Here is a 26,913-nt window from a genome sequence, read left to right as displayed (position 1 = left end):
ATAAGGTTAGATTCCCTTCTTCCAGGTTCCTCGTCTATAACTCACACCATGTAAGAGCCCTTTCCTTTTGTCTCAGGAGCTTCACCTTTCCTCCAGCTGATATGTGGGGCATAGGGCATCCTGGATAATGGGGAAGGGATTTGAGTGCCAAAGTGTCCGGGAAAATCCCCCATTGCTAAAAGGCCTGTCATTAGATGTCACCAGCTCATATAAAGATCAGAGGAACTTCCCAGGAGAAATTCCATGGACTACGGTGAAAATCCTTGGGATCAAGATAATGCGTTCTCTCTCCCAACAGCACTCATGTAATTTGGGAGCTCATAAGCTGATGTTGGGAGGAAAAATATTACATGTTTGACCTCTAAAGGCCTTGGCCAGAAATGTATACTTTCAAGAGGTTTGATTTGTTCATTGCTTATCTCTTGCTTATGAGGAAGAAACAGAGCTGAACACTCACAAATGGCTCAGTGAACTACAATCAAATGGGACGAAACATGGCTGCAAACGGCATGAAGTGAGTGACTCAAGTCAAGGAGGGGAATGGTTGGCAGGAGCCAGGGTGTCTTCACTGGGATGGAGAGGGCTTTGGACTTGACTCTGTAGGCAGTGAGAAACTACTCATGGCTGAGATATTCAGCTCAAAAGTGAAAGAGATCTAATTTTAGGAAGGGGATTCTGGCAGCAAGTAGAAGAAAGAGAATGAAGACCAGGAGATCAGTTAGGAGGTTTTGGCAATAATCCAAAGTAGGTATAATAGAGTCCAAATTTAAGCAGCAAAAATGAAGAGTGGTGGTGAAAAGCTGAATGAGAGAAAGGGGGAAATTAAGTAAGAGAAATAGTCATGGTAGTAGGAGACCTTTTCCCATACTTCACCTGACTCCAACCAAGTTGTCTAATTTCATTAGCTGCTCCCCAACCTTACAAGCATGTAGGGGAGCACATCTTTTCTACTCTCTACAAATCTCTGCATTTAAAGCAGAACTTCTCACCAGCATTGCCCATTAGCAGCATCTTTTGAACTTTTTAACATTAATGATTCCTGGGCACTGTGCCACTTTCTCTCCTTGTTGTCAGTTCGGTTGGGTACTCTTGGTCAGCAAAATCACTGCTTTAAAATGAAATCACATCAACAAATACGTGCTCCAGACATTAAAAAGATGAACACTCCTTAACTCTTCAGGAGCCTTGCCACACCATGCCTTTTTAAATTGTCCCAATACAAAAATAAGCAACATATTTGCCTGTTCAAATATGTGAAATGCACTTCCTGTTCTGTGGTTATTTATGGTGTTCTGTTGACTGCTTATGACACATTTTCTTTTGGATATAATTGAAATAAGAATCAGTGAAGAATAATGAAAAACAGAAACTTGCCAGATTACTAAAATGATTTCATATAAAATAACACACTTATTCAGTTACTCTCCCACCTGATGCCTGTCAGAATTACATCTGGTGAGTGTTAAACTCTGGGGCCTGTCTCTAGAGATTCTTATCCAAAAGGATTAGAGAAGGAGCCAGAAACTGAATTGTATTTAGCTTCCCCAGGTACTTCTGATGTGGGTGGCTCACAGGCCATGCTTTGGGAAACATGCATTCTCTGTCTTGTACTTGGTTCATAGTGTATCAGTAAAAGCTGTCCAACTTTTGCTTCATCTACAAAGATTTCTGACTCCTCCCTCACTGAATCCAGGTATCATTAGTTTGGAAATCAGCCTCCTCAAAACCATAAAGAGACTGATGTCAGTGAGCACCATGGTGGCATGAAAAGCTCTTTTTATCCCTCTCCTCTTCAATCTACGACATGTGAAGGATCCAGAATCCAACAGAGATTCCTCTGCCCAGCCCACCAGGACACCAGAGAGGTCCACACATCCGTACACCTGAAGGTGGGTGGACTGAAATGCATGGACGAGGCAGACTGGGGAAGCAGTGCAGGCAGTGCCCAGAAGCCCAGCCTCCTGACTGCAGTGGCTGAGCTGCAGCCCCAGAGAACCCAGTAGCAGGAGAGGAAGAGGCACATGTTACTCCAGCCTCCTGGCTACATCGGAACCTGTGAGCACAGTGAGCTGGGCAGTGCAAGCAGCAGGGCCCATGACCCTGGTTCCTCCAGCTGGGGTACCACTTTCAACTCCAGTCCTCCACCACTGCCACTGCTGGCAGCACCCACAAACCCAACAACCCCAGATGTGGTAGAGGTACTGGTGACCCTGACTCTTCCCCCACCCTTCCCCTCCCCTTGCCATGGCATCAATGCCCTCAATCTAGGTGACCCTGGGTGCAGTGGAAGCTCCCGCCATCCCAGTGTCCCCAGCTGCAAAGCCAGCAACAGTAGTGACACTAGCAGCTGCAAGGCACCAGTGACCCAGAGGTACAGGCAATGATAATGATGACACCAGTGACACCTCTGGCAGAGGCAGTGGAAGGTGGAAAGTGCCAGTTCTCTAATATAGCCAGAGGCAGTTCAGGTAAGAGAAATCAAAACTTTGTGCTATAATGCCACCTGCTGAAAATCAAAAGAAAGGTTTTAATTACCAACCAGTTGAGTTGTTAGAATCAAAATTTTAAAAGCTTTATCTAAATAAGAACGGTGTTTGCTGTTTCAAATGTACCAATTGAGGAACAACTCATCAAGCACCATGAAAAACCATGGTAACATAGTTATCACAAAAAGAAAATGACAGTTCTCCAGAAATCAAGCTTAAAGTCACAGAATACTGCAATCTGACTGAAAGAAAATTCAAAATAGCTGTCATAAAGAAACTCAGTGAGCTACAAGAAAACTAAGAAAGGCAGTTCAGTGAGCTCAGGAGTAAAATTAATGCACAGAAGGAACACTTTACTGGAATGAGCTCTTAAAAAAAAAATCAGAATTTCTGGAGCAGAAGAACCCAATAAATGAGTTGAAGAATGCATTAGAAAGCATTGGAGAGAGGACCTTCAAGATGGTGGAGGAGTAAGACATGGAGATCACCTTCCTCCCCACAAATACATCAAAAATACATCTACATGTGGAACAGCTCCTACAGAACACCTACTGTACGCTGGCAGAAGACCTCAGATTTCCCAAAAGGCAAGAAACTCCCCAGGTACCGGTCTGTGTGGCTGACAGGGTCTTGGTGCTCTGGCCGGGTGTCAGGCCTGAGCCACTGAGGAGGGAGAGCCAAGTTCAGGACATTGGTCCACCAGAGACCTCCCGGCCCCTTGTAATATCAGTTGGCGAGAGCCCTACCAGCGATCTCCATCTCAATGCTAAGACCCAGCTCCACTCAACATCCAGCAAGCTCCAGTGCTGGACACCCCATGCCAAACAACCAGCAAGACAGGAACACAACCCCACCCATTAGCAGAGAGGCTGCCTAAAATCATAATAAGATCATAGACACCCCAAAACCCACCATCGGATGTGGTCCTGCCCACCAGTAAGACAAGATCCAGCCTGATCCATCAGAACACAGGCAAGGGAGGGTGGGAGGGGGAAGCAAGACGGAGGAAATATGGGGATATATGTATACATATAGCTGATTCACTTTGTTATAACACACCATTGTAAAGCAACTATACTTTAATAAAGATGTTAAAAAAAAAAAAAAGAACAGAGGCAAGAGTCCCCTCCAGCAGGAAGCCTACACAAGCCACTGAACCAACCTTACCCAATGGGGGCAGACAGCAAAAACAACAGGAACTATGAACTTGCAGCCTCTGAAAAGGAGACCCCAAACACAAAAAGTTAAGCAAAATGAGAAGACAGAGAAATACACAGTAGATGAAGGAGCAAGGTAAAAATCCACCAGACCAAACAAATGAAGAGGAAATAGGCAGACTACCTGAAAAAGAATTGAGTAATGACAGTAAAGATGATCCAAAATCTTGGAAATAGAATGGAGAAAATACAAGAAACATTTAACAAGGACCTAGAAGAACTAAAGAGCAAACAAACAATGATGAATAACACAATAAAGGAAATTAAGAATTCTCTACAAGGAATCAATAGCAGAATAGCTGAGGCAGAAGAACGGATAAGTGACCTGGAAGATAAAATAGTGGAAATTACTGCAGAGCAGAAAAAAGAAAAAAGAATGAAAAGAACTGAGGACAGTCTCAGAGACTTCTGGGACAACATTAAATGCACCAATATTTGAATTATAGGGATCCCAGAAAAAGAAGAGAAAAAGAAAGGGACTGAGAAAATATTCGAGGAAATTATAGTTGAAAATTTCCCTAATATGGGAAAGGAAATAGTCAATCAAGCCCAGGAAGCACATAATAGGAACATACATATTGATAATTACCTTAAATGTAAATGGATTAAATTGTCCAACCAAAAGACATAGACTAGCTGAATGGATACAAAAACAAGACCCATATACATGCTGTCTACAAGAGACCCACTTCAGACCTAGGGACATATACAGACTGAAAGTGAGGGGTGGAAACAGAGATTCCATGCATATGGAAACCAAAAGAAAGCTGGAGTAGCAATTCTCATATCACACAAAATAGACTTTAAAATAAAGACTATTACAAGAGACAAAGAAGGACACTACATAATGATCAAGAAATCAATCCAAGAAGATATAACAATTGTAAATATTTATGCATGCAATATAGGAGCACCTCAAAACATAAGGCAAATGCTAACAGCCATTAAAGGGGAAATTGACAGTAACATAATAATAGTAGGGAGCTTTAACACCCCACTTTCACCAATGGACAGATCATCTAAAATGAAAATAAATAAGGAAACACAGCTTTAAATGACACATTAAACAAGATGGACTTAATTGATATTTATAGGACATTCCATCCAAACACAACAGAATACACTTTCTTCTCAAGTGCTCATGGAACATTCTTCAGGATAGATCATATCTTGGGTCACAAATCAAGCCTTGGTAAATTTAAGAAAATTGAAACCTTATCAAGTAACTTTTCTGACCATAATGTTATAAAACTAGATATCAATTACAGGGAAAAAAATGTAAAAAATACAAACACATGGAGGCTAAACAATACACTACTAAATAACCAAGAGATCACTGAAGAAAACAAAGAGGAAATCAAAGATTACCTAGAAACAAATGACAATGAAAACACAGTGAACCAAAAGCTATGGGATGCAGCAAAAGTAGTTCTAAGAGGGAAGATTATAGCAATACAATCCTCCCTCAAGGAATGAGAAACATCTCAAATAAACAACCTAATATTACATCTAAAGCACTTAGAGAAAGAAGAACAAAAAAAGCAAAGATCTATAAAACTGAAAGCTGGTTCTTTGAGAAGATAAACAAAATTGATGAACCATTAGCCAGACTCATCAAGAAAAAAAGGGAAAAGACTCAAATCAATAGAATTAGAAATGAAAAGGGAGAAGTAACAACTGACACCGCAGAAATACAAAGCATCATAAAAGACTACTACAAGCAACTCTATGCCAATAAAATGGACAACCTGGAAGAAATGGACAAATTCTTAGAAAAGCACAACCTTCTGAGACTGAACCAGGAAGAAATAGAAAATATAACAGACCAATCACAAGCCCTGAAACTGAAACTGTGATTAAAAGTCTTCCAACAGAAAAAAGCCCAGGACCAGATGGCTTCACAGGCAAATTCTATCAAACGTTTAGAGAAGAGCTAACACCTATCCTTCTCAAACTCTTCCAAAATATAGTAGAGGGAGGAACACTCCCAAACTCATTCTAAGAGGCCACCATCACCCTGATACCAAAACCAGACAAAGATGTCACAAAAGAAGAAAACTATGGGCCAATATCACTGATGAACATAGAAGCAAAAATCTTCAACAAAATACTAGCAAACAGAATCCAACAGCACATTAAAAGGATCATACACCATGATCAAGTGGGGTTTATCCTGGGAATGCAAGGATTCTTCAATATCCTCAAATCAATCAATGTGATACACCATATTAACAAACTAAAGAATAAAAACCATATGATCATCTCAACAGATGCAGAAAAAGCTTTCAACAAAATTCAACACCCATTTATGATAAAAACCCTGCAGAAAGTACGCATAGAGGGAAATTACCTCAACATAATAAAGGCCGTATATGACAAACCCACAGCTAACATCGTTCTCAATGCTGAAAAACTGAAACTATTTCCACCAAGATCAGGAACCAGACAAGGTTGCCCACTCTCACTCCTATTATTGAACATAGTTTTGTAAGTTTTAGCCACAGAAATCAGAGAAGAAAAAGAAACAAAAGGAACCCAAATCAGAAAAGAAGAAGTAAAACTGTCACTGTTTGCAGATGACATGATACTATATACAGAGAACCCTAAAGATGCTACCAGAATACTACCAGAGCTAATCAATGAATTCGGTAAAGTAGCAGGATACAAAATTAATGCACAGAAATCTCTTGTATTCCTATACACTAATAATGAAGAATCTGAAAGAGAAATTAAGGAAACACTCCCATTTACCATGGCAACAAAAAGAATAAAATACCTAGGAATAAACATACCTAAGGAGACAAAAGACCTGTATGCAGAAAACTATAAGACACTGATGAAAGAAATTAAAGATGATACAAACAGATGGAGAGATATACCATGGTCTTGGATTGGAAGAATCCACATTGTGAAAATGACTATACTGCCCAAAGCAATCTACAGATTCAGTGCAATCCATACCAAACTACCAATGGAATTTTTCACAGAACCAGAACAAAAAATTGTACAATTTGTATGGAAACACAAAAGACCCTGAATAGCCAAAGCACTGTTGAGAAAGAAGAACAGAACTGGAGGAATCAGGCTCCCTGACTCCAGACTAAACTACAAAGCTACAGTAATCAAGACAGTATGGTACTGGCACAAAAACAGAAATATAGATCAATGGAACAGGATAGAAACCCACACACATATGGTCACTTTATCTTTGATAAAGGAAGCAAGAATGTTCAATGGAGAAAAGACAGTCTCTTCAATAAGTGGTGCTGGGAAAACTGGACAGCTACATGTAAAAGAATAAAATTAGAACACTTCCTAACACCATACACAAAAATAAACTCAAAATGGACTCAAGACCTAAATGTGAGGCCAGACACTATAAAACTCTTAGAGGAAAACATAGGCAGAACACTCTATGACATAAATCACAGCAAAATCCTTTTTGACCCACCTCCTAGAGAAAGGGAAATAAAAACAAAAATAAACAAATGGGACCTAATGAAACTTAAAAACTTTTGCACAGCAAAGGAAACCATAAACAAGACAAAAAGACAGCCCTCAGAATGGGAAAAAATATTTGCAAACGAAGCAACTGACAAAGGATTAATCTTCAAAATATACAAGGAACTCATACAGCTCAATATCAAAAAAAGAACAACCCAATCCAAAAATGGGCAGAAGACCTAAATAGACATTTCTCCACAGTAGATATACAGATTGCTGATAAATACATGAAAGGATGCTCAACATCAGTAATCAGTAGAGAAATGCAAATCAAAACTACAATGAGGTATCATCTCACACCAGTCAGAATGGCCATCATCAAAAAATCTACAAACCATAAATGCTGGATAGGGTGTAGAGAAAAGGGAACCCTCTTGCACTGTTGGTGGGAATGTAAATTGATACAGCCACTATGGAGAACAGTATGGAGGTTCCTTAAAAAGTAAAAATAGAACTACCATATGATCCAGCAATCTCACCACTGGGCATATACCCTGAGAAAACCATACTTCAAAAAGAGTCATGTACCAAAATGTTCATTGCAGCTCTATTTACAATAGCCAGGACATGGAAACAACCTAAGTGTCCATCAACAGATGAATGGATAAAGAAGATGTGGCACATATATAAAATGGAATATTACTCAACCATAAAAAGAAATGAAATTGAGTTATTTGTAGTGAGTTGGATGGACCTAGAGTCTTTCGTACAGAGTGAAGTAAGTCAGAAAGAGAAAAACAAATACCACATGCTAACACATATATATGGAATGTAAAAAAAAAAAAAAAGGTTTTGAAGAACCTAGGGGCAGGACAGGAATAGAGATGCAGACATAGAGAATGGACTTGAGGACACGGGTAGCGGGAAGTGTAAGCTGGGACGAAGTGAGAGAGTGGCATGGACATATATACATTACCAAATGTGAAATAAATAGCTAGTGGGAAGCAGCTGCATAGCACAGGGAAATCAGCTCGGTGCTTTGTGACCACCTAGAGGGGTGGGATAGGGAGTGTGGGAGAGAGGTTCCAGAGGGAGGGCATATGGGGATATATGTATACATATAGCTGATTCACTTTGTGATGCAGCAGAAACTAACACACCACTGTAAAGCAATTATACTCCAATAAAGATGTTAAAAAAAACAAAAAAAACACATTGGAAATAGAGCAGACCATATGGAAGAGAATTAGTGAGCTCAAAGATAGAAATATAGAAATGATTCAGGTAAAAGAGGAGAGAGAACGATGATTTTTAAAAGTGAAGAAATTCTACAAGAACTATCAACTCCATTACGAAAGGCAACAGAAGGATAATGGGAATCCCTGAAGGAGAAGACAGGGAGAAGGGAGAGAGTTTATTTAAAGAAATAACAGTTAAAAACTTCCCAAACCTCAAGAATTAACTAGATTTACAAGTCCATGAAGCTAAGAGACCGTCTAATTTTCTAAACGCAAAAAATAACCTTCTCCTAGACATATTATATTAAAGCTGTTAAAAGTTATTGATAAAGACTTTTCAGTTTGGTGGGGGGAAGGCAGTAACCTACAAAGGAACCCTATTAGGCCATTAGCAGATTTCTCAGCAGAGACTCTACATGCCAGGAGAGAGTGGAATGACATATCCAAATATTGAAAGATGAAAACTATCAGACAAGAATACTCTCTCCAGCAGTTATCCTTCAGATATGAAGGAGAAATAAAGGCTTTCTCAGACAGACAAAGGCTGAGTTCATCCCCACTAGACCTGTCTTATAAGAAATGTTGAAAGGAGATTTTCTATGGGAAATGAAAAGGTAAAAGTACACAAAACTATTAGTAAGTTGACAAATAGACAGAATCAGGAAACTGCAATTCTATATCAGAATAGATTGTTAAACACATAATTATAGCATAAAAGATAAAGGGAAAGAGGCAGTAAAAATTCTTTAATTTGGTAACAAATGCACAATATAAAAAGGGATAATTTGAGACAACAAAAACTTAAAGGGGGAAGAGTTAAAAGATAGAGCCCATTTGCCAAATGAAGATATGATACTATCTGCAGAAAAGGGACTATTTTATCTATGAGATATTTTATACAAACCTCATGGTAACCACAAAACATGAATTTAGAGCACAGACACAAAACATAAAAAGAGGAAACTGAGAAAAACATCATGAGAACCACTAAACTAAAAAGGCGGACAGAAACACAAGGAAAAAGAAACAATGGAGATATGGAGCAACCAGAAAACAAAAGATAAAATGATAGTACTAAGTGCTCACTTATCAGTAATCACCCTAAATGTAAATGGCTTGAATTCACCAATCAAAAGACATAGAATGGCTGTTTGGATTAAAAACAAGGCCCACCTATATGCTGCCTCTAGGAGACTCATCTCAGCTCCAAAGACAAACATAGGGTCAAAGTAAAGAGATAGAAGATGATACTCCAAGCAAATGGCAGCCAAAAGAAAACAGGTATATCCATACTCAGACAAAATACATGTCAAGCCAAAACAGGTAACACGAGACAAAAATGGACATTACACAATGATAAAGGGGACAACCCATCAGGAAGCCATAACATTTATGAATACATATGCACCTAACATGAGAGCACCAAAATACATAAAGCAATTATTAATAGACCTAAAGGGAGAAATTGACAGCAATACAATAATAATAGAGGACTTTAACACCCCACTTACATCAATGAATAGATCATCCAGACAGAAAGTCAACAAGGAAACAGCAGCCTTAAGTGAAACATTATACCAGATGAACTTAATAGATTTATATAGAACATTCCATCCAAATGGAGCAAAGCACACATCCTTCTCAAGCACACATGGAACTTTCTCAAGAATAGACCATATGTTGGGACACAAAACAAGTCTCAAATTTAATAAGATTGATATCATATCAGGCACCATTTCTGATCACAATAATATGAAACTACAAATCAACTACAAGAAGAAAGCTGGACATTACACAAGTACATGGAGACTAGACAACATGCTATTGAACAACTATTGGGTCAATGAAGAAACCAAAAGAGATATTAAAAAAAATACCTGAAGACAAATAAAAATGAAAACATGATAAAGCAAAAATCTATGGGATACAGTAAGCAGTACTTAGAGGGAAGTTTATAACAACAGGCTAACCTCAAGAAATAAGAAAAATCTCAAATAAACAAACTAACCTTAAACTAGAGGAACTACAAAAAGAAGAACAAATGAAGCCCAGTGTCAGTAGAAGGAAGGAAAAAATAAAAATCACAATGGAAATAGATGAAATAGAGACTAAAAAGACAACAGAAAACATCAATGAAACTCACAGCTGGTTCTTTAAAAAAAATAAACAAAATTGTCATAGCGTAAGCTAGACTTACTAAGAAAAGAAGGGACCCAGATAATAAAATCAAAAAAAAAAGAGGAGAAATTACAAAGGATACCACAGAAATACAAAAGATTATAAGAGAATACTATGAACAGCTATATGCCCACAAATTGGACAACCTAGAAGAATGGATGAATTCTTATAATCAACCAACCTCTGACGACTAATTCATGAAGAAATAGAAAATCTGAATAGATCAATCATTAGGAGATTGAAATAGTAATCCAAACCTTACCAAAAAACAGAAGTTCAGAACCAGATGCCTTCACAGGTGAATTCTACCAAACATTCAAAGAAGATTTAATACATTATTCTTTTCAAACTCTTCCAAAAAAATTGAAGAGGAGAGAACACTTCCTAACTCACTTTATGATTTATAACAAAATCAAACAAAGAGAGCATGAAAAAAGAAAATTCAGGCCAATATCTCTGATGAATATAGATGCAAAAACCTCAACAAAATATTAGCAAACTAAATACAACAATATATTGAAAGGATCATACACCATGATCAAGTGGGATTTATTCCAGGTTTCAATATCTACAAATCAGTTAATGTGATATACCACATTAACAAAACAAAGAATGAAAATCTTATGATCATCACAATAGAGGCACTGATGCATTTATGATAAAAATTCTCAATAAAGTGGGTACAGAAGAAATATATCTCAACCTAATAAAGGCCATATATGACAAACCCAAAGCTAACATCACACGCAAATGAAAAACTGAAAGCTATTTCTCCAAGATCAGAAACAAGATAAGGATGCCCACTCTCACCACTTTTACTCAACATAGTATTGGAAGTCCTAGCCACAGAAATTAATCAAGAAAAAGAAATAAAATGCATCTAAATTGGAAAGGAAGAAGCAAAACTCACTATCAGCAGATGACATGATTTTACATAAAGAAAAAAACCTAAAGACCCCACCAATAAACTATTAAAAATAATAAACTAATACAGTAAAGTTGCAGGGTACAAAGTCAATCTGCAAAAATCTGTTGCATTTCTATACAATAACAATGAACTAGCTGAAAGATAAATAAAGAAAACAATCCCATTTACAGTCACAGCAAAAATAATAAAATACCAAGAATAAATTTAGCCAAGGAGGTGAAAGACCTGTACACCAAAAATTATAAGACACTGTTGAAAGGAACTGAATAAGACAAAAATAAATGGAAAGATTTTCTGTGCTCATGGATTGGAATAATTAACATTGTTAAAATGTCCATATTACCTGAAGCAATCTACAGATTCAATGCAATCCCTATTAAAATCCCAACAACATTTTTCACAGAAGTAGAACAAAAAATCCTAAAATTTGTATGGAATGATAAAAGACCCTGAATAGCCAAAGCAATCTTTAAAATAAAGAACAAAGCTGAAAGTACACTTCCTGCTTTCAAATTATACTATGAAGCTATAGTAATAAAAACAGCATGGTATTGGAAGAAAAACAGACACACAGATCAGTGGAACAGAACTGAAAGCCCAGAAATGAACCACACATATATGGATAATTAATTTATGACAAAGGAGCAAAGAACATACAATGGAGAAAGGACAGTCTCTTCCATAAATGGTGTTGGGAAAACTAGACAGCCACATGCACAAGAACAAAACTAGACCACAATCTTATACAATACACAAAAATTAACTCAACATGGATTAAAGACTTCAGTGTAAGACCTGAAACCACAAAACTCCTAGAGGAAAGCATAGGCAGTATACTCTGACATTGGTCTTAGCAATGTCTTTCTAGATATGTCTCCTCAGGCAAGGGAAACAAAAGCAAAAATAAACAAATGGGACTACATTAAAATAAAAAGCTTCTGCAGAGAAAAGGAAGCCATCAACAAAACAAAAAGACAACTTACTGAATGAAGATTTTTGCAAATCACATATCTGATAAGGTGTTGATATCCAAAATATATAAAGAACTCAAACAATCCAACTAAAAAATGCGCAGAGGATCTGATTAGACATTTTTCCAAAGAAGACATACAGATGGCCAACAGGCACATGGAAAGATGTTAATCATCACTAATTATTAGGGAAATAATAATCAAAACCACCATGAGATATTTCTTCACACACGTTAGAATGGCTATTATCAAAAAGTCAAGAAATAGGGGCTTCCCTGGTGGTGCAGTGGTTGAGAGTCCGCCTGCCGATGCAGGGGACACGGGTTCATGCCCCGTCCGGGAAGATCCCACATGCCGCAGAGCGGCTGGGTCCGTGAGCCATGGCCGCTGAGCTTGCGCGTCCGGAGCCTGTGCTCTGCAATGGGAGAGGCCACAACAGTGAGAGGCCCGCATACAGCAAAAAAAAAAAAAAAGTCAAGAAATTACAAGTGTTGGCAAGGATGTGGAGAGAAGGGTGCCCTCATACACTGTTGATGGGAATGTAAATTGGTTCAGCCACTATGAAAAACAGTACGGAGATTCCTCAAAAATTAATAATACAACTACCGTATGACGCAGCTAGTTTACTTTTGGGTATTTATTCAAAGAATATGAAAACACTAACTTGAAAAGATATATGCACCCCTATGTTTATTGAAGCATTGCTTACAATAGCCAAGATGTGGAAACAACCTAAGTGCCCATCAACAGTTGAATGGATATAGATAGATAGGTGTTATATATACATATACACACACACACACAATGCTACTTAGCCATAATAAAGATAAAATCTTGCCTTTTGCAGCAACAGGGATGGACCTTGAGGGTATTATGCTAAAGTCAGATGGAGAAAGACAAATGCTGTATGATTTCATTCATATGAGGAATATAAAAATAAAATAAATAAATGAACAAACAAAATAAAACCAAATACATAGATACAGAGAGAATATAGTGGTTGCTAGAGGGGAAGGGGAATGGTGGGGGAGGGTGAAATGGGTAAAGGGGGTCAACTATATAGTGATAGATGGAAACTAAGCTTTTGGTGGTGAGCACACTATAGTGTATACAGAAGTCTAAATATCATATTGTACATATGAAACATATAACATTTAAACCAATGTTACCTCAATTTAAAAAACTGTAAAAGAAAATCTTTTGATATTCTATTTATTTGGGGGAGAAAATTATGACGTCTTATACTGTGGGTAGGGCGGCACGCTAGTTATAGAGATTGGGTGCGTCTGTTCTCAGGCAGCTCTAATGCTAACTTTTCTGAGAGTGGGCTGGCTCTGGCCCCAACATGTGGTGATTTACAGAAAAAGCACTCCATGCTCACGGGGGGGGTCACACGAATACGGCATCTACCGTCAGACTTAGTTCAGGATCCAAGGGGTAACAAGTTGCGGTTCATGACAAGGGTGGGTCTGAAGTCCAGGGCCGAAAGCTGGGTCAGGAACCAGATGAAATGGTCAGAAGACCCAGAGAGTAAAGAGGGAAACCAAGCACAAAAGAACTATAATAGCCTTGTGTGGACCCTAGAGTCATCTGCAGAACATAAACAAACAAAGAAACGAATGTCCAGATCTCCTCCCAGACTAACAAAATCAGTAACTCTGGAGGTGGAGCCATGAATAGGCATTCTGAAAGTTCTCCAGGTAATTCTATGTGAAGCCAAGTTTGAGATTGACTCCTCTAAATATCTCCTTTCTCTGAATAACTTGTGGCCCTGAATGATGATGTTCATTGGCCTAGTTGCAAATGAAAAGGCTCAAATTCTAGTGCCTTTGGTTAATACCTATTAATCTTTCAAGACTCAGCTCCAATACTATGTCTGTAATAATGTCTTTCCTGATTCCCAACCCAACCTCTTTGTATCCCCAGCCCACTTGGCATATAGTCTGGCACGTGACAGACCCTCAAAAAATGTTTATTGAATTCTTAAGAATTTATTTATTCTTAAATACATATTTAACCGCCATGTAACTTATTTTCAACAATTACAAAAGGAAGAGATTGAACTGCATTGTCTCTAAATCTTTATCCCTTTGAGATCTAAAATTCCTGATTGTTTTTCTCCCTATATCACACAAAAAGTATATATATGATCCCAGAAATAATGCTTGAGGCTTGTGTTTCCCAAACTTTACATGCTACTTACCTGGGGATCTTCTTAAAATGCAAATTAAAATTTGGTAGGTCTGGGGTGAGGTTGAGATGCTGCATTTTTCATAAGCTCCCAGGTGATGTCGGTGCATCTGGTGAGCAGCACAATTTTAGGAGATGGAGACTGACCGTAGCCCTTACTGGTGTGTTCACATCATACATTAGAAGGCAGATAAGGTTCTCCTCAGCACCAGACTCCCTGGGTTCAGATCCTAGCCCTGACACTTCTGTGAGACAAGGAATCATCTTAGCATATTTGCACCTCAACTTCCTCATCTGTAACACAGGGACAATGATAGAGTTTTTGTGAAAATAATGACATGATTCATGCAATCCTTATAATGGTGCTTCACGCATAGTAAACACAACACATGTGAACTCTATACTTTCACTCCTTTTCAGTCTGCTTGTTTCAGCAGTGATCAGTTCTATAGGCTCAGGAGCCCTGATATGTTTTAATCTTGAAAACAGTAGAGAGAAAATATTTTCCCTTCCTTACATTGAGAAAGTAAATACATCCACACACCCAGAAAGGATCAGAAGAGAGAAGAAAATTTAACTTGTCATTCTCCAGTAACATCATTCTCTGTCTTTTTACTCCATCGCTGCCCAGTTGCAGCATTGAAAACATTGTGACATTTTACCATTTCAGAAAAGGTAAAATGCAGGGATTAAGATCCATGATAAAAAGAAATTTTGGCCAGAATATATGAACTGACAGTCAGTACAGCATAAATATCAGCACACACACACACACACACACACACACACACTTTTTTTTTTGCGGTACGCGGGCCTCTCACTGTTGTGGCCTCTCCCGTTGTGGAGCACAGGCTCCGGACACACAGGCTCAGTGGCGATGGCTCACAGGCCTAGTCACTCCGCGGCATGTGGGATCTTCCCGGACCGGGGCACGAACCCGTGTCGCCTGCATCGGCAGGCGGACTCTCAACCACCGCACCACGAGGGAAGCCCACAAAGACACTTTTAATAGCAAGAGGCAAGGCTCATTTCCTGACACTAAGGTATAATTTAATAGCAAGCATAGGGCTCAGTTTCAGAGATGGAGGAAAGAAGAATCAGAGAGAGAAAAGTAAAGGACAACAAAAACAGAAAATCTGACATTATTAGTAGCCCTCTGTCACCATAAAAGGGAGAAAGAGAAAAGGAAGAAAGAGGTTCAGAGCAATCATTATTGAGTCCTTACTATGTGCCAAGTGCTTCAGTATATGAGTTTTAAAAAAACAGTAACACTCTCCGTGGAAGATGTTAGGAACCTCATTTTAGAGATGAGGGACTTGGTGTAGGAGGGTTACACCTGCCAGACCTAGATTTGGCAGAGCTGAGATTTGAAACTGCTGCTGGTGGATACTCTACGACTCTAGTTAGTCCCATCTCCTGAAACAAACTTTGAAAGAATCTCCAGATCTGGGCTTTCTCAAGTTTAAATCAAGTTTAAGGTCACATAATAAATCACAAGCTAGGACAAAATGAAGTAGGAATGAAGACATAAAACAGCTGAAATTATGCCAAAGATACATTCCACCTTTTAATAGCTTTCACCAAGAGTAAGTCCTGGGACCCAAACAAGTTATTCAAACTTGTTACCTACCAGTCGGGTCAGCTTAGTTTACATTTCCCCTGCATTCCAGCCAGGTGCAGAATGGTATGCACTGTCCCTTCTTTTGCTTTAAGGTATATTTGGAGAAGAATGTCTGCCCTGCTGAGTGGTCCAAAGTACAAGACTCACCAGTAACTTGTATTCTGCCCCTGGCTTCTTCTTGTATTGAAACAGAGGCTGTTTGGTTGCCGGCACTGCTTTTTTTTTTTTTTTTTTTTTTTTTGTGGTACGCGGGCCTCTCACTGTTGTGGCCTCTCCCGTTGTGGAGCACAGGCTCCGGACGCGCAGGCTCAGCGGCCATGGCTCACGGGCCCAGCCGCTCCGCAGCATGTGGGATCTTCCCGGACCGGGGCACGAACCCACGTCCCCTGCATCGGCAGGCGGACTCTCAACCACTGTGCCACCAGGGAAGCCCGCCGGCACTGCTTTGATTGGTGTAAATTCCATGGGGCCTCTGAGCCCTTGTTAAGTGAAGGAGGTTAACTCAGTGGCATTAAGAGAAATGCCAGGTTAATTCAGGGTCTTGAAAGATGGCTGATTTACACCCAGAGTTTAGTTAACCTAAAGTTCAGCCTATTTACTTATTTCTAAGCAAAACAGAATAGAGAGCCTGCCCTATTGGTTTGATCTCTATCTCACTATGAGTCAAGATCCTTTTTATATCCTGATTTATATACATTCACTGATTATATTACCTGCTTTTAATGCTGAACCTAACATGTTGCTTTTGGTTTTCACTACATTGAAAAAAAAACTTAGCCCTAGTTAAGACTTTCAGAGAGTCTATTTTCCATGCTTAGAAAAGTCCAATTATTTCTTATTCAATTATAAGCTCCTGGATTAGAAGAAAGTCACTAATAGTGATACTGTTAAGGGGATCTAATAACTTGAAAAATATTTCATCATTTAGGGGTCTCCTAAATAGTAAACTATTCAAATCTTTTCACTTTAACTTTTTTTTCCCACAGAATATATGAATAAAAGGAAAATAAGTTAGTCATATTCTATAATAATTAGTATGTCAGGAATTTCAACAGGCTGTAAAGAAGTACTTGAAATGGAAAATGACTGCAAATTCCAGGGTTTCTTTTTTTAACATATCCTAGGAATAAGGTATTCTAATATATAGAGGATTATTGTCTATATTATATAGAGAGTAAATATTGTCAAAGAATTACAATTTTCTAGATACTGAAGTGCCTTGGAAAATATAAATAATTTAATCTTTCTTTGATAAGTCAGAGGGTATTTAAAAATCTTACACATTTTTGGGGTCACAATAATAAATACCAATTATCACATTCTAACCTATTACTGCCAAAACACAAATGTCATTATTAAGAGAAATGCCAGGTTAATAGAGTGGCCAATAAACCATATTTTACTGTAACACACAATATTTTTTTTAACACACAATATTTTGGAAGATGTGTCCACTCTTTGTATTTTCATTTAAACTGTATTATTAAGAAATAACTATTTTAGTGGTCATGAACCTCCACACTTTAGAACTAATCAAATGCAATTGCATATGATTTCTTGCCTCCTGCATGTTGTCATTACAAAAGGGGGATTTGGGGACTTTCCTGGCGGTCCTGTGGTTAAGATTCCATGCTTCCACTTCAGGGGGCATGGTACGATCCCTGGTCAGGGAATTAAGATCCCACATGCTGTGTAGTGCAGCCAAAACAAAAACGGCGGGGTAGGGGGAGGATTTGGCATGACAAATATATTCCTTATTCCTTACTAAAACCCATGTGACATGAAGAGCCAAACCAGTTAAGAGCCACGTTTCAAATACACAAATGCAAATCTTAGAGATTCAACGATTTCTCATAAATCAATTCTCAACCTAAGGAGAGGAAACTTCCCATTCAACTTATAACTTGTAAGGAATCAACCAATTTTTCTATAGAAACTGGAAACAAACAGGTATACTTTTAAAATTATTTTAAGTCATTATGACTCCTGAGAGAAATGTGCTTTTGCAATATTACAAAAGGAACCTCAACTTTCTCATTTGGAGGATTTGGAGGATTTATCTGGTAACTAATATTGATATATTGACTATAAAATGCAGCTATTTTGTAAATGGACTGCATTAATGCAACCGGTAGCATTCACTGAATGCAATAAACATCCACCAAACTTTAAAACAGAAATAGTGACTGGAACATGCTCATCCATTATTTTCACAATAAAAACAGACATAGTCTTAACATTTCAGTCATAGAGAGATTTCTAAAATGTTAAATGTTTTTGTAATCAAAAATAATTGGGTGGGGGCTTCCCTGGTGGCACAGTGGTTGAGAGTCCGCCTGCCGATGCAGGGGACACGGGTTCGTGCCCCGGTCTGGGAGGATCCCACATGCCGCGGAGCGGCTGGGCCCGTGAGCCATGGCCGCTGAGCCTGCGCATCTGGAGCCTGTGCTCCGCAACGGGAGAGGCCACGACAGTGAGAGGCCCAAGTACCGCAACAAAAATAAATAAATAATAATTGGGTGGGAAGCTGTTTTGAGGGTGGAGAATAATAAAAACATTCTGCACATCAAATGGATCAAAGGGAAAAACTCTTGAAAACCACAGCCTCTTAATTATGGAACAATGATAAAAAAAAAACCAGAATTGCTACATAATCATGGAAGAACTTCATGAAACCAGTTATCTGGGAAGTAGTTCTATAACTGTGCTCTCAGCAAGGTCTTCACAATTTATACAAATGTACTGGTTATAGTTCCACATCCCCATTGTCATCTACACTACTTATTTCTATCTTAGCTTCCTGAAGCCAATCTTCAAAATATATATATTTAAAAGTATGTTTATAATTTCAAACATCATCTTCTAAGAATATAATAATGTTTATATAACCAACTTAAAAAGATGTGTTAGTTAACCAAAAGTTAAAAATAAAGCATATTAATATTACAATTTTTCCCTATTCTTAGTTTTATTTTTGAATAAGCAATTCATTCACATAGTATAAGATTTACAAGTTAATAATATTTTACAAACTTCTATATAGTGTTGAGAGACATGACTATGCCCCAAGCAAGTCCTAAAAATAGTAAACTTCCACTAATATCATGCCTTGCTTTTCTTCCACATCCTGTTACAATATTTTAGCCCTCTAGTTTTAATTCTGCATCTGTATCTTCAGTATTTTGAGGCAGTGCTTTAGCCAATATGCAGAATTTCATTATGACATGCTTTATAAACTGTGTAGCATTTAAATTTATATTTACAGACTTTATGCCATCTCTAGGAACTAAAATGGCTATCAAAATAAATTGCTTCTCCATCTCATTTGTGGCTAGAGGCCAACAGAATAGATAATACAGCTCTACCACATTTGCTGATTTGTTTGGTATTTGGCGTACGATAGCTTGAAAAGTTAATTACTTTTCATGAGTAGATGACTAAACTCTAGATTGTCAGCTCCTATGTTATGGGAATACTTGCATAGGAGAACAAGTATTCAGTACTGGGGCACAAAAAATTTGATAGAAAAAAGCATCATGTACAGAGGTTATTATAATACATTGTTATTAGGGTTAAAATAGAAATGCGAGCCCAATGCTGGGTCAGCTCCACAGTGCTCTATTCCTCTCATATATCTCAGACCTGCTTCTATTACATTGCACCCAAGGAAGAAGGTAAGATACTACCCAAATAATTGAGAAATTATTAATAATTATAAATATGCTAAGTAAAGTAGAAGTGTATTTGGGAGTTCATAACTGAGAAAAACTCATCTGGTATGCCAGTGAAATTTAAAACAAGACCTGAAGGGAATGTAGGACAAAAGAAAATAGGGGAGAGAGGAATGTTCTAGGCAAAAAAAAAAACCAGCCTGTGCAAAGGCCCTCAGGCAGGAAGAAAGGGCCCTGAGAAGCTACCTAGGAGCCTACGGCCTAGCATGTCCTCAGCACAATACACAGGGCTTCATTTAGAACCTAAAGAAGTGAAATGCAATGAAAACGTACTGTGTGCCTATCAGGGAATTTGACCACAGAGTCCGAGGCTGAGGTTTGACTAAACCTCTGGGTCTGGTCTTAATGAGTTTCAGTGGCAGTGGGGGGTTATACTCTCTTCAATCCCATAATCTTTGGGAGATGTGACAGAGCTAAAATCTCCTGCATTCTTTCCCTAAAAATAGGGTTTTATGAGCGGACATCTGGGGGAGAGTGAGGTCAGTCCCACTTGCTTCATGTTTGAGAAGTCAAAGGTGCTAGAACATCATGTTTAATGATGCAATCATTGATGATCAATTCCTTGATTAACTGTCTTGATATTAAGATTAAAACAAACTGAAGGAGAGCTACCTTCTAAATAGGAACAGAAAGCCTAAGAATAGAATGAAAGACAAATAAAGCAGCTATTCAAAGTCCTAAGTTGTCCAAACTTCCAATTAATTAAATGTGACAGAAAAAGTCATGGCAATGCTGCTACAGTTATTTATTTTTAATTTGTGTCTCCTACACTCCCAAAATCAATGGAAAAATCTCTAACGGCTGCACTGGTGTGATTACAGCAGAAAGCAGTTTCTAATTTTGAGTTCCTGCTTCTTATTATTCAGACAAGCTTTGGAATTTTTCTCCACAACTTCAATCTTGGTTGCTGCCCTGTTACTTAGCCAACATTGCATGATTTTAATTGAGTATGGCTGTATCTAAGAGGGAAAGGGCACCAACTTTGAAAAGCAAACATACCAGCATGGCTCAAGATTGCTAGCTGTTCTGCTGGCTGATACAAAATTTCTACAAATGTTGGAAACTGAATCACTATGGAATCAAAGTCCCCATCAAAATGCTCTATTTATCATGCTGAATCAATAGGATGCAATAAGTTAATACTGGTTTCCCAATGCAATGAATCATGAAATATTTTGAGGTTATATATTTAATTTCTTGTTCAGTTGAATTGTGAGTTTATCCAATGACTGCATAAGCACTCAATTAGCCTACTATTCTGCATCCAGAATTCCTGGGACACTCTCCAACACATTTTTCTCTCCCATCAAAATAGTTTATTACTAGGAGGTTATATAACCTAACAGCTTAAGTGATTATTGAAACAAATTTCTTCTTTATGGAATTTAAAATATAAAAATATTTAAATTACAAAAACCTTTTCTTTTCTATAAATAGGTCAGCACCAGTCGCAACTCCAGTACTGTTAACAATAACAACAGTGACAAACAAACCTATATTGCACAGGATTCAAGACCTTGCTACTGCAAAGCCCTTCTCTCATTCTTCTTTGCCAACGGGATCCCATTTTGGGGGGCTTGCCCAAAAATTTGTTAAAAGAACAAAAAGGGAAAGAGAGGGGTGGGGGAGGAAGGAGGGAGATGGAGGAAGAGCAAGAAAGAAGGAAGGAAGGAAAGAAGGGAGGGAGGGAGGGAGGGAGGAAGGGAGGGAGGGAGGGAGGGAGGGAGAGAAGGAAGGAAGGAAGGAAGGAGAGAGAGAAGGAAAACAGACTTTTCCTTCCTGCCTGGCGCCCAGAAGTGGAGGCTGGCTATGAAGCAGCCATCCTGCAACATTGAGAGGAAACCTCCTATTACAGAAGACTGAAACAAGATGATCCGTGTCTTTGATGATTCCTTTTGAGCAGCTGTGCATCAGTTCTGGACTGCCTCCTCCCAAATTTCTTATTATCTGAGAAAAAAGTAACCCCTTTATGGTCAGGGAAGAGTGGCCAGGATTTGTGACATAGCTAAAAGAAATCCTCACTGGTAAAATACCACTCTACGTGTCCAGTGTGGTTGGGTTACACAAGTCCAGTAAGCATCATTTATTTGTATCCTACACCAGGGGTCTCCAACCCCCAGGGCACAGACCGGTGCCGGTCCGTGGCCTGTTAGAAACCAGGCCGCACAGCAGGAGATGAGTGGCAGGTGAGTGAAGCTTCAGGAGGTGAGTGGCAGGTGAGTGAGCAAAGCTTCATCTGTTTTTACAGCCACTCCCCTTCGCTCGCATTACTGCCTGAGCTCAGCCTCCTGTCAGATCAGTGGCGGCATCACATTCTCACAGGAGCACGAACCCTAAGCATGTGAGGAATCTAGGTTGTGTTCTTCTCATGGGAATCTAATGCCTGATGATTTGAGGTAGAGATGAGGCGGTGATGCTAGCACTGGGGAGCAGCTGCAAATACAGATCATCATTAGCAAAGAGGTTTGACTGCACAGAGACCATAATAAATCAATTGCTTGCAGACTCATATCAAAACCCTATCAGTGAGTGGCAAGTGAAAACAAGCTCAGGGCTCCCATTGATTCTGCATTATGGTGAGTTGTATAATTATTTCATTATATATTACAATGTAATAATAATAGAAATAAAGTGCACAATAAATGTAATGTGCTTGAATCATCCAGAAACCATCCCCCTCACCCCCAGGTCCGTGGAAAAACTGTCTTCCACGAAACCGGTCCCTGGTGCCAAAATGGTTGGGGACCGCTGTCCTATACAACCGCATGGCCCTATAGCTGTCAGATGCTAAGCGTGTTCTGAGGATTCAAAAATTAGTGAAATATGGATTCTGCCTTTCAGAAGCTTACAACCTACTGAGACAAATTTGTAAACAGATAGTTACAAAATAATGTTACCTGTGAAGTCAGGGTCTCATAAAGGGTGTTCCCTGGGACAGCACTCAAGTTAAAAAATGGTCTGTCATCATATCAGTTTGGGAAATGTACTACATCTTCCCAATGTACTCTGGCATATTAAAGCCTCCGAGGAGTACTGTAAATAGCCTGTACAGCCATTTAACTTTCTTTGACCTACTGTTTCCTAAAACTATTTAATAATAAGACCCTTTTCCCCCCCACTAAGCAGTACCTCCTATTATCCCACAGACTAGTTTAAAAAACACACTTGAGGAAATGTTGCACTAAGTGATTTAATAAAGTTATAACCTTAGTCCTATGGCAAGTGTTACTTGTGGAAATAATTCAACCACATTTAAATTAGTCACATATTAGTCCCTTTTTTAAAAAATCATCTGTTGTGGTTTGAATTGTGTTCTCCTGAAAGACATGCTGACATCCTAACCCCTGGTACCTGTGTATGTGATCTAACTTGGAAATAGGGTCTGTGGAGATGTAATTAAGATACAAGTTAAGATGAGGTCATACTGGATTAGAGTGGGCTCTAAATCCAACCACTGGTGTCCTTATAAGAAGAACAAAGGATACCAGACGCATAGAATAGAAAGCCGTGTAAAGACAAAGGTAGAAGTTGGAGAGATACAGCTGCAAACCAAGGAACGCCAAGGATTGCTGTCAACCACCAGAAGCGAGGAGACAGCCCCAGAACAGACCCTCCCTCTGAGCTCCCAAGAAAGACCCAAGCCGTCTGACACCTTGATTCGTACTTATGGCGCCCAGAACTGTGAGAAGCTAAATTTCTATTGTTGTAAGCCACCTAGTTTGTGGTACTTTGTTTCCTCAGCGCTAGGAAACTAACATACAATCATACTTCCTATTTGGCTTCTATCAATTCTATTTGTTTGATAAATTTGTCTTTGTATTTTCTCCGCAGTCTAGCGGCTGGATTGGGAAAAAGGAAGGGCTTGAAGTCCAAAAGAGTTTGAGCCCTGACTCGACCTATTTTGAACTCTGAATTTAGGCAAGTCACTCAGATGTTCCGATTCTCGGTTTTCTCAACTATGAAATAGGGATAGAAACTTTCATTCATTCATCAAGTCATCCATTCCTTTGGCAAGTACTGATTCAACAGATACTGTCTGCTAAGCACTGTGTAAGGCACACAGATAGATATTAAATAGGCAATTACTAAATTCTGCAAAGGTAAATCAGGTGCTAAGGGAGGGTATAATTTGACCACATAAGCTAACCTTGAGGTGGTTATGAGGATTCGATGAGAAGTATGTGAATGTGCTTTATAATCTGTACTTTAAATATAAACAAAGGTATTATTATAAGTATATAACAATATAAGTAGGATCATGGATTAAAGAGAATGGGTATCTCTGTTCCCTCTGGTCAAACTGGTAAATATCAAGTAAAAAAAAAAATGTGTTGGTGGGATTTCAGAGGACTGGCAGGAGAAACTGTTGGAGATCATAAGAGGGAATCAAAGTATATGAGAGATTTGTGAATTTATTCATCACTCATTCAGCAAAACAGACCTGGTCATGCTCCTCATGGAGTTTAGCCAAAGCCCACCAATCATGTATTGCAATTAAGTGAGATGGTTGATAATTGATCCTTTTTTCTTCCAAAAGGAGATAAAATGGATGTTCATGTTGACTCATTAAGTGGTATACATATAGGAAATAATATCAGTATATCAATAACAGGAAGGTAAAGTAGCTATTGGTGTTACATTGGGAAAATGTGTAATAGAACAGAACAGAATAAATTGTCTTATATCAAACATCTCTGAAGTCAGGCAGCTAAATATCTGAAAGTTCAAGCCACTGGTACCTGCATGATGATGGTGCAAAAATCTCCTCAGTAAGCATGTCAGGGGTCGTCGTCTGATTTCTTTTGGAATCAGCCAGCCACTGGAAAGACTCCCCCCTTGGCATCCAGAACACGTGACTCTCCCACTCTCATAAAGTAAGTAGCCAAGAGTTTTCCATGCAAGCACAAGTACTGTCCTATTAAAACTTTATGAACTGACATACAGTCGTCTTTCAGAAACCAGTCATGCAGTTACTCTATATGAAAATTCCCAACACAAAGGTTCATCCTCTAAATAAAGATGATACCGGAGTACAGAAAGAGTCACAGAGCCGGGGCTCTGGATACATACACTGACCACCTCAATCTACTGGCCCAACCCTCGGACTTTCCAGCTCAAGGGTCAATAATTTATCTTTCACTTTGTCCCCCCAAAGTTAAAAAAAGAACACACGAACAAATACTAAAACAATGATAATATGTGTTGGTGTAAATAAATACACAAAAGTTTATATTCCTACCTATTTCAAAAAAGGCTTTGGAGCTGGTTTTTTTTTAATACTTTTGATAATAAAATACTTAATTCTGCTATCACAGGACTTATATTAAGTCCTATAATATATTATAGGTTTTATTAAGAATATTAAGTTTTTAATATCACATATAAAAGTTTTAATATTATAACTAACATTTTTTCATGTTAATTCATGGTATAAATTTCTTAAAAAACTCATATTGGATTTCTTTCATCTATTCAAGATTCAAAGAAGAGTAACCATAGCTCCAAGCCTTGCCAGCAATAATTCAAAATAAACTACCTAATCAGCAAGAAGAGATTTGTTTCATGGACTCTGAGGGAATTCTAGTTAACAAGGCTCATACGCCTAATGGGCATCAAAAAATTGTGAGGAAAATATAGCAGCATGAATAGCATTTTAGTTATAATTATATCTACCTTAAAATATCTCAATTATATTTATTAATTACCCTAAGATCATCCATACTTCTGAAGCTTTTCTGCTATCGTATATTCTGGCCTCTAGATCCTCTTCTTTAACACTTCCATGGCGCTTCTCATAGGGTTGACTGGTCCAGCTGAAATTGAAGTGGGCAAATGGGGTTTGAATATGGGAAAGATATGATTGAACAACAAGAGACAATTTGAGAGCCTGAACATTCTACTCAGAGATGGCAAGTGTGTGTAAGAGAATATGGACATTTAGAGAAATCGCAAGGAATCACAACAGGATCTAGAAGGATCTAGAGACATATGTATATACATATACACACACATATATACATTCAGCTAAGAGGCAAAATATGATATCTAATTACTGTTTCAAACCTCTAACTTCAGTTATAAAATGTTAGTGTTGAAAAGGTATAAGAGGTAATCTATATACCTCATTTTTCTCAGTTTACAGTCGTCTTAGTCATTTCAGGCTGCTATAACAAACTACCATAAACTGGTCACTTAAACAACAAACATTTCTCATAGTCCCGGAGACTGGGAAGTCCAAGATCAAGGCACCTACAGATCCAGTTCTGGTGAGAGCCCACATCGCATTTGCAGAAGGCTGCCTTCTCACTGTCCTTGCAGGGCAGAGAGAGAAGGCTCTGTTGTCTCTTCCTCTTCTTATAAGGGCACCAACACTATCAGATTAGGACCTCACCCTGATGACCTTAATGAGCCTCCTCACAGTCCCTATCTCCAAATACAGTCACGAGGGGGGTTATGGGCACAACTTATGAATTTGAGGGGATACACACATTCAGTCCATAGCAACAGGTGTGTAACCAAGACCAGAAAAGGTGAAATTGCTTGTTCAAGGTCACAGAGTACGCAGTTGGTTGGAGGTGGGCAAGCGAAAACCTGAATAGCCCATGGTTAGGACAGGAGCCTAGACATCACTGAGCTTGGAGAAGAGGGACTGACCTGGAAAGATTATGCTCCTGGAGAAAATCCTCCCCTTCTCTTTCCTTTTCTCCCTTCCATGGTCTACGTGCTCCTCTCAAACTACATCACCAGCCACTTAATTTCACTCCACATTGTACTTACTGATAGTGCAAGGGTTCATATTTGTTTGTTTTTTTTTACTGGAAACTAGCACATCAACTAACAGTAAATCTCAGCAATTTTTTACTCATCTGTGTATGTCCAACAATTATGAAGACACGCTCTTTTATTTAT

At 38.6% G+C, this 26,913-nt stretch overlaps 1 long non-coding RNA gene across 2 annotated transcripts; it reads right to left on the bottom strand.

The window, feature by feature from the left end:
* Positions 1-13,615: 13,615 nt before the first annotated feature.
* Positions 13,616-25,817, bottom strand: LOC125964560 (uncharacterized). Of its 2 annotated transcripts, none has more exons than XR_007477692.1 (3): positions 25,710-25,817; positions 14,666-14,946; positions 13,616-14,052 (listed from the first exon to the last, which is right to left on the bottom strand). It is a non-coding gene; the product is annotated as an uncharacterized LOC125964560 (long non-coding RNA). The 2 variants fall into 2 exon arrangements; XR_007477693.1 differs by having other exon boundaries at positions 13,616-13,951.
* Positions 25,818-26,913: the final 1,096 nt, after the last annotated feature.

This window comes from Orcinus orca, chromosome 5, assembly GCF_937001465.1.
Source record: "Orcinus orca chromosome 5, mOrcOrc1.1, whole genome shotgun sequence".
NCBI lineage: Eukaryota > Metazoa > Chordata > Mammalia > Artiodactyla > Delphinidae > Orcinus > Orcinus orca.
The sequence above is the reverse complement of the archived record's forward strand: the minus strand, read 5'-3'. Positions and strand labels throughout refer to the sequence as shown.